Source organism: Dunckerocampus dactyliophorus, chromosome 13 (assembly GCF_027744805.1).
Source record: "Dunckerocampus dactyliophorus isolate RoL2022-P2 chromosome 13, RoL_Ddac_1.1, whole genome shotgun sequence".
NCBI classification, from domain to species: Eukaryota; Metazoa; Chordata; class Actinopteri; order Syngnathiformes; family Syngnathidae; genus Dunckerocampus; species Dunckerocampus dactyliophorus.
In genome coordinates this window covers 24,140,252-24,153,601 of record NC_072831.1, presented here as the reverse complement: position 1 = coordinate 24,153,601, position 13,350 = coordinate 24,140,252, and the positions used below count along the sequence as shown (strand labels likewise).

General features: G+C 40.1%; 1 protein-coding gene across 4 annotated transcripts in view; it reads left to right on the top strand.

Moving 5' to 3' along the window:
• luzp1 (leucine zipper protein 1) overlaps positions 1-13,350 on the top strand; it is a 65,849-nt gene that overhangs the window by 27,755 nt on the left and 24,744 nt on the right. For 3 of the 4 annotated variants that reach the window (XM_054795763.1, XM_054795760.1, XM_054795761.1), the window contains exon 2: positions 1,454-1,513. The exons of the other annotated variant lie outside the window; for it this stretch is intronic. The gene's annotated coding sequence lies outside the window, so the exon portion shown is untranslated. The remainder of the gene's footprint in view (positions 1-1,453; positions 1,514-13,350) is intronic. 4 annotated transcript variants of the gene reach the window in all.

Sequence of the window (13,350 nt, the reverse complement as noted above, 5' to 3'; positions counted from 1 at the left end):
CATATGATGAGGGCAGGTGAGGAAAGCGGCAATAAAATCGGTTAGTTACGCAAAAGGCTGATTTCCATGGAATTTTGTGGATAAGTGGAACATCTGCATAGCAGGGACTCAAACAACGTTGGTGTACATTGGAATAAAAGAGTAGACAGAGGACTTTCTTTTCCACAGTTGGTACATCTACAGAGGTTTTCCTCATTCGCAAACACATGCATGGGTGCCAAACCTGGATGTGTTGTATAATCAGTGCAGCCTGCTAGTTATTAATGACATTAATGATCACTGTGAACTATCAAAACTTACAGAGCGACTCAAAATAAGCCATGACAGTCCGTAATAAGCCCATGTTGTGCTTGCTCACGCATGAGCACAGGTGCGCAACATATAGTAGATGTGCCGTATAATAAACGTCATCGCTCCTCCACCATGACTAAAAATCGCCACCTCGTGCAATAGAAATTGAAAAAAAGACTCTAATAACCCAGAAAAGTCAAATCTCACGGTACACTTGCTCATGCATGAGCACAGGCACGCAACGTAGATTTGTCATATGTGGTCTTTCCTCCCGCCAGTTATTATTGCTGTCCAGATAAACAGAACAAATCAATATAATCAGTGTGATTATAACAGTTATTAATGATAACCATCCCCTTACCCAATAGGAAATAAACAGGATGACCCAAAATAAGCCTTTAAGTTGTGAAGTAATGCAGTGGTGTGTTACGAAGTGATGGCATTGGTAAACATTTTACCACAGTGTGATACTTAAGCTGTTTTTTGGCCTGGAAATCTTGGGTGTTGCTATGCAGACCGAGACCACCCTCTTTGCACCTTGGCGGAGGTCTGCAATCCACTGACTGATTTTCTGGTTGCTCATTTTTCCGCCAAATTCGCCAGTCGCCGCAAAGTTTGACAGTGTTGTAATTTTGCCGTTGACTCCTGCAGTTTTTCCTCCTTCATCCCTCTCATTTCCCTCCTCCTCCTTCCCTCCACACTCATCCTTTTAATTCAGTCCAGACTCCTGTCTTAAATCTGGATTCTCTGTGCTTAACCAAACATATGGAATGCTACTGTAGTGGAATGCTTCTGCGCTGTCTTTCCCTGTGTGTGTGTGTGTGTGTGTGTGTGTGTGCATGTTTTGAAGCACTTGAGAGCTTCTTGGGTTGTTGTTGATGATGATGATTATGATAATAGTGTGTGTGCATGTGTAGATGTGCGTGTGCGTGTCAGTGCCTCCCCAGAGATGTGAATAGGGCCTTGTGTTGCGGTGGCCCAACATGGCTTGTCTGCTCATGCATGAGTCTATTGCAAAGCCCACAAACAGTTTGCTCACTCTCGGGATGTTAGTTTGACTACCCATGCCCCCCACCGTCCCCACACACTGTGAGCATTGTCTCCACAACACTGGCAAAAGGTGACATCTTTGAATCATCACATATTTGTTTGTGTGTTTCAGGGGATGGAGACTTTGGGAAGAGAAGGTTAACATGTCAGAGATGAAGGATTTGTCTGAGATGTAAGTTACTTTCTGCTCTTGTTCCAGCCATCTGCACTTTATTAACACCGCGCAAATACGTCCCAGTTTAGTTTAGTGCGCGGCTCTATTTGCTTAAATGTTCATAAGTGGAGAATAGCTAGCCGAGGCTGCACACTGATATTTTGCGATGTTGTTTTTTTTTTGTTTTTTTTTAAATAAAATTTGGTGATTGATGAAGCAGGTGCTTAGGATTTTTTTTTCTTTCACCTTGCATTTATTTAAAAATTAATTGAAAATTTAAAAAAAACATGAATGAACAAATAAGTAAGAATCATTATTTAATAATTATAAATAAAGGTAGAAATTGTATGTCACAACATCATTCCTAACATTGCAATGTCATGCTTAAACGATGATATCCCTTTTAGTAATCATTTAAATCAGGGGTGTCCAAACTTTTTCCACCAAGGGCCACACCGTGAAAACTTAATGGATGCAAGAGCAACTTTTGATATTGTGTAAAGCATATGCTAAGAAGTTATATACAATATATTTACATGAACTTCCGTCTTTGCTTTTTGTTTTCCCATTTTTGCTGTTTTTTTTTTTGTTAATTTTCCAAAAATTTAAACTTTCTCCTTTTAATAGTTTTTGTAAATGTTCTTCTCAGAATATTATGACTTTATTCCCATAATATTTAGACTTTATTCCCATAATATTATAGCTTTTTCTTCAATGTAATTTTTCAAAAATTACCACTTTATTCATCGTTTTGTTTTTCATAACATTACTACTTTGAAAAAATAATGTCTTTTTTCTTAATATTTAAACCTTTTTAAACTTAATATTTAAACACACAGTCTGGAGACCGGGAAGATGTGGGTTTGAATCTCCGCTGGGCATCTCTGTGTGGAGTTTGCATGTTCTCCCCGTGCGTGGGTTTTTTCCAGGTACTTCGGTTTCCTCCCACATTCCAAAAACATGCATGTTAGGTTAATTGGCGACTCTACATTGTCCATAGGTATGAATGTGAGTGTGAATGGTTGTTTGTCTATATGTGCCCTGCGATTGGCTGGCGACCAGTCCAGGGCGTACCCCATTTCTCGCCGGAAGTCAGCTGGGATAGGCTCCAGAGTACCCCGGCGACCCTAATTAGGATAAGCGGCATAGAAAAAGGATGGATGGAATATACATTGTAATGATTTTATATTGTAATACACTGAGTAGTCCTGTCACGATAACACATTTTGCTGGTCGATAATTAAATTATATAAATTATCGACGATAATCGATAGTTTCAACCTTTTCTAAAACCATATTATCATTACGTTTATCATTCATTGATCACTGTGTCATGTCACATTTGAGCCACTAGATGGTACTCAAGTGTAGTGTATCTGTGTGAGGCACAGAAGATGCCTACTATAGCACTTACGAATTGCGGGGCATCACCACTTCTTGGGTATCGCGAGCTCGTGCTCCCCGGTATTATACAGTCACTTCGCTGATCAAACGCTCCAGCAAGTGCCAACCTCCGGGACGAATGCCCCACAGCACATCCACACTGGAATTGTGGCATCCGACTTCGAAACTATCGCTTTTGTGCTTTCATTCATATTAGCGTTTGCTTGCTAACTGCCAGCGAGCACGCAGTGTATTCAATCACTACGTAGCTAGCCCTCTCCTCCACGTACTGTGACAAAGACGCTGAATAGCTGAAAGGAGGCTCACTCTTTCCCTTAATTTGACTATGCAAGCAATGTGCTCAGACACAAGCAGAGTGAACCCTCTTGTCATCCAGTATGTGTGCTACAGCGAGATGAGGAAATGGAACAGGCATATGTACATGTCACATGTCTATTTATCGAGGCGTCAAAATGATCAGCCTCATTTTTTTCTATAGTTTGATTAATCGTTACAGGCCTAACACTGAGTATGGTGCAGATCTGGATAAAAGTGTTTGTTGAGGAATTAAATGTTTTACCATGCAGCCCCCACCCGTTCATCGAATTGCTTTCCCATCCATCATACGTCTCTGATTTGTCATTTGAATATCCGCATATTTGCTTTGCCTTTGCCCATCTATCCCCCTTTTCCTCTTCATCCTCCTCCTCCTCCTCGCCTCTTCTGTGCTTCCTCTTTGCTCTTTGTGAGTGTTTCCTGTCGGGTACAAACACCGGCGCCAAGCTTCCTTCCCCGTAGCCCCAAGGAGTGGCAAGCCACACTTTTACTGTATTTCAACTGCGCTTGCACAGGTTCTACAGTAGGTGGACACAGGTGTCCCGATACTTTTCTCCATGTCTCCCCTTGATGAACGTCATAATTTTAGCCTCCTGCTCCCTCTCCCCCTCCTCCCCACCCGTTTTCATCAGCCGGTTGCTGCATTCCTGCTGCAGTAATCCACTCAGGCAGCAACCGACCTCCTCAGCATTCTGTGGCGTAGCTTCACTCGGCCCTCTCTCTCTCTTACTCTAGTCTCATTGTCTGCATTTTCTCATTTTGGCATCTGTGCAATCCTGTAGCCGCAGTCGGCATCTAAGGCCAAAGTGAGGATGGGAAAGCAGGCAGCTGTTGTCGACAAGGGTGGCAGTTAGTAAGACAAGATTTAGTTGTTTGCCCACATGTCCTTGATGGACTTTGCGGAAAATAATGACGTTATCCAGTAATTATTTCTTAAATATTATTGTTAAAAGTATGGGAAAATCTCTCTCTGAATGTTCAGAACTCCTGTTTCCATGCCATTGTTGTATTGAGTGGAGTATTGATAGCAAAGTTGTTGTTGCATGGATACAGAAGAGAGGAAAACTCTCACAATTTCATTGACGAATAAATAAACTTATTTCTGCAATACACAAATTACGGAAAGTACTGTGAAAGTCAACAAACAATGGTCCCTGAATTCCCAACCAGAGCATCGTCATTAGTGGCCATGCATAAATAACCCAAAGAAGCAATTGCTTGATGTATTTTTCTCCCTTTTGGTTACTGACACGATGTGAAAATTTATTTATTTCTTTTGATTTAAATTACTATGAAGATGCTACCATTTTAACTTCTCTAATCCAACATCATACAGTACTCTCTTCTTTAGACAACACACTAGTTGAGACTGAATCAACAGCGCCTCTGCTGGTTACAGCCGAGTAGTGCATGCCATGTTGCCTCATTTGCAGCAAAACTCGCTCAAAGGGATAGTTCAGATTTTTTGACATGAAGTTGTATGATAATCCCATCAGCATTGTAGTTCATTAACAGCGACTTACCCCCCACTTGGCTTCCTTAGTCCAATTCTGGCCAGATCGCTGTGATGAGGAACGTAGTTCCGCTTATTTGCTTAAGTAAAGAGTTGGGCTTTTCAAAACAATATGCGTTCAAAAGATTAATACATTTGCATCACCAAAATGCCTTCTCAAAAAAATCAAACCTCACCAAATGCTCGGCGTTATATTGGTCTCCCGCCGTATCCCTACGCACTGCCGTATCCCTGTGCGTTCATGTGTATGTGACAAAGACACTTGCATCGTCTCCCGCTGTGCAACACATACATAAACAAGATGGCCGCGGCGCTCCGTCACGGAAGTAGATGCGAGCATCTTCGTCACATACACCAGAATGCACAGTCGACAGTGCGCAGGAATACGGCGGGAGACAAATAAAGACCGTTTTGTGAAGTCAGATTTTTTTTTTTTTGAGAAGGCATTTTTGTGATGCAAATGTATTCATCTTTTCAACGCATATTGTTTTGAAAAGCCAAAGTCTTCACTCACTTGTCCGCAGCAACGAAGTAGAACTTCGTTCTTCATCACATACAACTTCATGTCAAAAAATCCGAACTATCCCTCAGGGCGTTGAGTCGATCGCAACTGGACTGTTCAGTTTGTCTTCGATGTTTCGCCTCTCATCCGAGAAGGCTTCATCAGTTCATGCTCAATGACTAAATAGGACAGCTGTCGTCTGGCGTATGCTTTCCGATTTTTACATTGGCGAAACCTAGCAGCCACTGATCAGGCGCATGTCACAACACATGGGTTAACTCTTCAGGTCAATACTCAGCTGTCTACCAGCACCTCAAAGAGAAACATCACTCTTTTGAGGAACATTAAGGTTGAGAAACCATCTCTGAACAAAGGGAGGGGGTCTGCGGCACCACTTGTCTCCCACATACAATGCTGTCCTTTCATCCCTTCCCAAAAGAGTCCATCATTTAGCCGAACAAAAAAACAAGGCACAGCCACCTTGGTTTCAGGCACGTCCATGACCGTGATTACATCTGAATGGAATGCAAACGAGTGTGATACCACCCAAACGGCTATCGTTGGCCGTCAGAGGGCCCCACTCGATTGTATCCAAACGAACGTCATATGACACCACATGTTTCTTGAGAGGATAAACACACTGGATCTTTCACCAATTTCTTAGGCCAGAGCTGTCCTATTTCGTCACGAACTGGTGAAGCCTGCTCGGATGAGAGGCGAAACATCTTCAACAACCTGAACGGTCCAGCTGTGATCGATTCCTGGATGACCTGGATGAAAAAGAATATTCCCAGGCTCGCTTAAGCTTACATAATCAACAGAATTCTTAAAGGTCAATTAAGAAATGATTATGTTGATCTGTAGTTTGTTGTTGATGCTATTTTTTTATCATCTCAGCTGCGGATTTAACCTTCAATAACATTCTATTACTCGACCAGTGCGAACAATTCATTCAATAAGCCGATGAATTTTTGGCAATCATTTTATAACAGGATTTGATACGCTTCTTTTTAAACGCATATGTACTTGACACTTGATTTACGGGCTGTTCAGTCACACTCTGTGTTCCAGCACATGTGGGACGAGTGTGCTAAGAAGAAGGCGGGGGGGGGGGGGGGGGGGGGGGTAAGCAACGGATGTGAGGTAGCGATTTCACCATAAATCTCTTTTAGCACTTTGATAAGCCTGCTAATGCATTTGCGCGCTCTGTGGCACCTTGTTACTATTTCACATTCTGGCTGACTCGCCAGACGTCGCTGACACGCTTGCTTATCATGGCTCTGCAAAGAAAAGTGGTGCAAGTAGTTAACATACATTTAACACAAGCATCTGTCTGTCTTTTTGACTCATGCTAAATTCACACAGACAAGCGTCAACTCAACAAGTGTCATCATGTTGTCTGTGTCAACAGTGACGCAGGAGCCTTTTTTTCCCCTCCCCTACAAGGAGTTTAGTGCTGCTCACTTGGATCTGTGCAGCATTTTAGCTGGCATCTGCTGTTAGCTGAGATTGCTTAAACAGCTGTGAGTGTACAGTAGCTTTAAATAGCTGGACAGTGTTCCGAGTAGAAAATGATGTCGCTATCTTGCTAGATGTTAGCATACCAACTGTTAGTGTGTTAGCGTTTTATCTATTCTCCTTTTGAAATAGTATCTAGCGCTTTCTTTACTTCTTACTATCGTTGTTCTATGTTAGCATACCAGCTGTTAGCATGTTAGCATTTGATCCAGTCTGTTTTTTTTTTTACCCCTTTAAATCAGTACATGCTATTAAGAGAGTGACCATATATTTATAGTATTACCGAAAACCAGGCCACTCTACCTGGCATTGAGATACTCAAATTGGAAGTTTACGCAAAGATGCCTGATAAGAAAATTGCTACATACAAAATACCATCTATAACGAAAGTCACAATTACAGGCTTCTCAGAGGTTTGTGATGCCTAAAATAATATCTCCTAATAAGTTTAAGTGGTGCAAACATAACTAGAAGGTAATAATGGTAGAAATAATGCTGTTTCTGTATTAGAATAAACGACCTATAACAAAATAATAGCTCTTTTCTAGTCTTACTGGACAAATACTATGAAATGGTATTTGCATGTCCTGTTTGAGCCTCAGCCCACACCGTACTCAGGAAGTAGCAGTGACTGTGGAGCCACAAACGGGACCAAATATTGAGCAGAAATGGACAAAAAAAGGGTATTTTGATTGTTAAATTTAAATTTAAAGCCCTGGCAGATGGCTCTCGCAACAAGACCAAAGTTATTTGTATCTACTTTCGCTGTGATTTGAATTGTCACGGAGTACATTGACTTGCCAGAGAGAAGCGAGCTGTGAGAAGGTACTGAAACACTGCCGGCATTTTTATATTGTCATCTATACAGTGGTATCTTGGCACACGAGTTTCCCAACTAACGAGTGTTTTTCTTTTAGAGCTAAAAATGAGCTAAAATAAAATTTGGGTAATAGCTGCTAATTAACAGCAGGCACAGCCGAGGACAGCTATTTGGTGGCTTGTGTCAGACCATGGCATCACTAGCTTTATCAGCGCACTAGCTAGTCACCGGGAAAGCTCATGAGTAAAACATACTTACATTATAACAATCTAATTTATCTTATTTATTATGTATTGTGTAAAACTATGACAGGAACAACCTTAAATTAAAACCACAAAATGAATACCCACATTTCACCAGTACGAGTCTGGACTTTGTTTGTTACCGAACATTCACATTAGCACTCAATAAGACGATCCAATGTAACCTTTATGCATTCCCACATAGTATCAGCATTTGGGACCAAATATGGTCAGAGTAGTAGTCAATCTGTACAGAGTGGGGCAAAGTTACATGGTGCGTTCAAGGACCATCAAAGTGGGCCGCTTGCATTAAACATGCAAAAACTTTGGGATTTCTAAATGTGTGTATTATTTTTTTAAATAAAATAATGGCCTATATTTCCAAAATTGATATCCCTTTACATACAATTTAATATAATTATTGTTGTAGTTGCGTATCAAATCGTTTACCACAACGAGATTTACATTCCTACTTATTATAGATAAAACGTATTTCTATCTGTGATCAAGTGCAAATTAATTATGAATTAACTATGGGGAAAATGTGATTAATCAAGATTAAATATTTTAATCGATTGATGGCCTTAGTTAGCATGTTAGCACACACTTTAGAACCTGTTTGATAAAGCATGACTTGTTTCTATATTAACACAATGGATCCGAATAGGTTACTAGCATGCTATCTGTTAGCATATTAGCAGTGTTTGTCTGCATTTCCTTGGGCTACTAGAAAAGTTAAAATGGTTTTAAAGGCAAGCCCAACAAGACAGCCTCAAATGCCTGAAGCCAGAGTTTAGCAACAAGTAGCAGGCCCATTTCCAAGCGCTTGAACACAAATTTGGTCGGATTTTATATAAAAAGAAACATAACAGTTGCCTATTGACAAGCGTACTGTATCTTGGACGTTTAAACCCGGTTCCATCATGTTATGGTTCTTCCAAACGTGTTCAGCCCAGCAACAAGACGGAGGAGGGAGGGAAGGCTTGTAGGGAAGGGGGCCTTCGAAAGAAAAAGCTCTGGGTCTACTAGGCCAGACTATGTTGAGCCTGCCAATCTTTGACATTCCCATAAAAGTTTACAGTGCGGACAAGTCAAACAAAGCGAAACTGTTAGCACTTGTAAAAATGATCATGTTCAAATATCACTTCCTATGCAAAATAGATATTTCTATTTAGACACGACTTTTGACATTTCTTCGAAATAGTACTGGAAATAATCCGATTCTGGGTCAAGCTCTCTCTGCAGGTAATGTCTTAACGTTCAAAACTGTCATACAAATGTAGAAATGAGTTTACCGCTGTTAATATTAAGGTGTAAAGTCAATGGCATCTTTCACACAGAGATCCAGCAAAATACAACCACTGGCAAAAAAATTATTGAATCACCAGTCTGAGAGGATGTTCATTGAGTAGTTTAATTTTTTTTAACTTTCTGGCTTTAAGAAAACCTAAAAGAAATTGAGAAAAAAAGTTGTGATAGTCAGTAACCAAGCAGAGGGAAAAATAATGGAATCATTCAATTCTGAAGAGAAAAATCATGAAAAAAAAGCAAAAAAAACACTTCAACACACCACTAGTACTTTGTTGCACCATCTCTGGCTTTTATAACAGCTTGCGGTCTCTGAGGCATGGACTTAAATGAGTGACAAACAGTACTCTTCATCAACTTTCTCTGATTGGCGTTGCCACATCAGCTTTGCCGGTGGGAGCCTTGTCATGGACCATTTTCTTCAACTTCTACCACAGATTTGTAATTGAATTGAGATCCTGACATTGACCTTATGTGTCTTTTTTTGCTCTATGGCAAAATGCATTATCATCTTAAAAAATGATTTCATCATCCCCAAACATCCTTTCATTTGACGGGATAAGAAAAATGTCCAAAATGTCAACGTAAACTTGTGCACTTGCATGTTTTCTTCAGGCAGTCGTCTTCATAAATATCATTAGAACGGCACCAAACAAATGTTCCACCATCATCACCTTGCCCAATGCAGATCACTGAATATGACTTTCATCCAGTCATCCACAGTCCACCATTGCTTTTCCTTAGCCCTTGTTTTTTTTCCGTTTAGGTGTTAATGATGGCTTTCGTTTAGCTTTTATGTATGTAAATCCCATTTCCTTCAGGTGCTTTCTTACGGTTCGGTCACAGACGTTGACTCCCGTTTCTTCCCATTTTTTTCCTCATTTGTTTTGCTGTGTATTTTCTATTTTCAAGACATTTTGTTTAAGTGTTCTTCTTGACGCTTTGATGTCTTCCTTGGTCTACCGGTATGTTTGCTCCAACAACCTCCCCATGTTGTTTGTACTTTTAGACACAGCTGACTGTGAACAACCAACGTCTTTTGCAACATTGCGTGATTTGTTTGTTTGACATCTCTCATGTTTGAGCCATGACTCATGTCAGTCCACTTGGTTCAACAGCTCTCCAAGGTGTGATTGCTCCTTTTTGACTGCAGACTAAAAAGCAAATCTTATCTGATGCAGGTGTTGGTTTTTGGGAATGAAAATGTACAGGGTTCTATAGCCTTGTTCTCTAGTCTTACCATATCAAACTTATTGTGCTGCGATATTGGGGAACTAACTACAAAAGCAGACTTCACTCACTAACTGCACTACAAAAAAGATCAAATAGGATTATCCACAAGGTCGCTTACAGAGAACATACAAACCCCCTATTCCTAAAATCACAACTACTAAAATTTGTTGATCTGGTAAACCTTCAAACAGCTAAAACTATGCATAAAGCAAAAAAAATAACGAGGTACCCAGAAACGTAGTAGGATTTTTGTAAATATGATCTTGGGGAAAAAAAATAGACTTAAAACACTTAAACACGCCCGCACAACGCTAAAAACCTTCAGCACATCAGTATGTGAAATCAAATTATGGAACGGATTAAGTGAAGAACTCATATAATGCACTAAAATGACCCAATTCAAAAGACAGCACAAGCAGTTGATGTTTAGAAAATACAGTATAAGGAAGAAGAATCACCATTACCGTTTTATCGTGTTATTCAGAACTGGTAAAGGGAACATGATGAATGGGAAATGAACAAATGTATCAGCACTTGATGTGAAATGTATTAGTAATTGTGACATGTATTAGCTATTGGATGTGAAACAAAGAGAGGGGTAGGATTGAAGAAGCTCTGCTTCTTCCTGCTTCTTTTGTATATTTGGAATTGTGATATGTGATGTATGCTGATGTGAAAGAATGTGGGGCGGGGGGGAAAGAATGTTCAAATAAATATCATTCAATATTTTTTTCCCCAGAATTGAGTGATTCCATCATTTTTTCCCTCTGCTTGGTCTAAAAAAAGTAACTGTTTTTTTTATTTTTATTTTTATTATTATTGTTTTTTTTAATATTTTTTTTAAATATATTTTTTAATTTTTATTTTTTTTTACTTTTTTTTATTTATTAAAAAAAAAAAAGTAGCTGTTACTATCGTTACTACCACGATTTTTTTTCTTTATTTCTTTTAGTTTTTCTTAAAGCCATTTCAAAGGTTGCCATTTGAAATGACTTTAGTTTTGTGTCATGTGTGTGTGCTGCTTTTTTTTTTTTTTTTTTCAAATTAAAAGAACTGAATGAGCATCCTCAGAGACTCGTGATCCCATACATTTTGCCAGCGGCTGTAGCAGTAGTAGTGGATCCACCTGTGCCTTTTTATATAGAACTCATGGAAGCAACTTATTACAGTCGTTCTTCACCACTTTGCGATTCAAACACCGCTCCGTGACACGAGCAGTTTTTCAAAAATGTATTAAATAATAAATGATTGCTTTTTCATGGTTGACCATAGTTGCGCAATGTGGTGTAAAAAAAGAATAATAGGCGTGTAAAGGTGACTCTCGCGGCATTATTTCATATCTACAGGGCTCTCATAATGGTTCAAAACATATTTAGAAAGTCAGAAACAGGTTTTCAATGCTGTAACTACGAAAATATTCAATTTATTAATATTGAATCCTACTTCGCAGAAATTCACTTATTGCGGTAGTGTCCGGGACCAATTAACCCAGATAAACGAGGGCCGACTGTACTGCAGTTCCATGACCTATAAAATACTTGTTGGACCGTGACAGTTGCTTTCAATACAACATGCACTACATTGTGGAATACCCACAGAAACAGGCTGTGCCCCACCTCTGTTACAGCTCTGTCACCTACCTCTTAACACGGAGATGGCGTAACAGAGACGAAACACGACACCTGGCGTCTTAGCTTTTTCTAGTGACATTATGCCATTTTGCTTTATTTTTCCACTTTTGCTGTTTTTTTTGTTTATTTTATTTCTGCAATGAGCCACATTCCACGGATGGCCCCTGCGCCACATTTTCGACACCAATGCGTCGTTTGCCAGGAAAGCGAGTGTGCCCAAGCTCTGCCTTTTTGCCGCTGGTGGTCAAGGGCTTGGTTGTATCGTGGAGGGTTTTTGACAGCTTTCAGACATGTATTGCACGGTGCTACGGAGGTGGAGCTCACTCTTGCTCGCCTGCTCAGCAGATATTTCACCTTTTGTTGATCGCTCGTATTTAATTACCGAATAAATGCATTAAGCAAGAAACACTTAAATACGCTAAATATTAATTACTTGCTAAATATAATGACAATGTCGCTAAATTGTCAACACGGATTTCAACACGGTGTTATGATGCAGATGATCGGTGCTTGAAAGTTGGCGCTTCGCCAAATGAAATGAGCCTCAATAAAAATGTCAGTGATTAAAGATACCGACTAGTCCGAACATCTATGTGGGTTAATCTGACAAATCTTAAGTAACTTTGATCAAATGTAGAATTACTACAGCTTCTGCTTGGACATCAACAAGCAGCAAGCAGCGGTTGAACTCCGATGGGGGGGAAAAAACAGGCACACATCACTTGCTGACGCTGACGCTGGGAACACTGAGGATGGTTGGATTGCAAGGTGTGCATAAAGCACTTAATGTGCGCTTCCAATAATGCCTTGCACACTGCCACTTCCATATCACTGTATTATCATTCATAGTAGTGATGCCATAGTTCATAGTCTGACTGCTGGCTGCCCTGTGCTCGCAATACAACTTTTGAGAAATCTAGTCATGTTTTAATCGCCCCCAGTGTTAGCTCATCCGCTGCCCCTTACTACCTTGATACAATTCTGAAAATTCCCCACTTTAATCGGCAGTGTGAAAGGGGCTTTTGTCGACCCATTCCGTGTTGGTACCATTTATACAGAACAGCAAGACGGAATAAAGTTAAAAAAAACCAAAACCCATTCAATGTCATGCGCGACCGCAGTTTTGTACTCTTAACAGGAATATTTTTCCCGTACATTTTGATTGTAAGCTGTATTTTATGGCTTCCGGGTCACTTTTTCCATTTTCTATAGCAATAGTACCAGCTAAGACTTACTGCCATGTGTCCAAGCTCTATGACTTCCGCTATCCTATGCTTTGCTGAAATGCGAGGCGGCCTTTTTTAATTTCTTTACCAATTTTTCCGTCCGAGCTGCGCGCAAGTTTTTACATGACAGCACAGGAAACGAC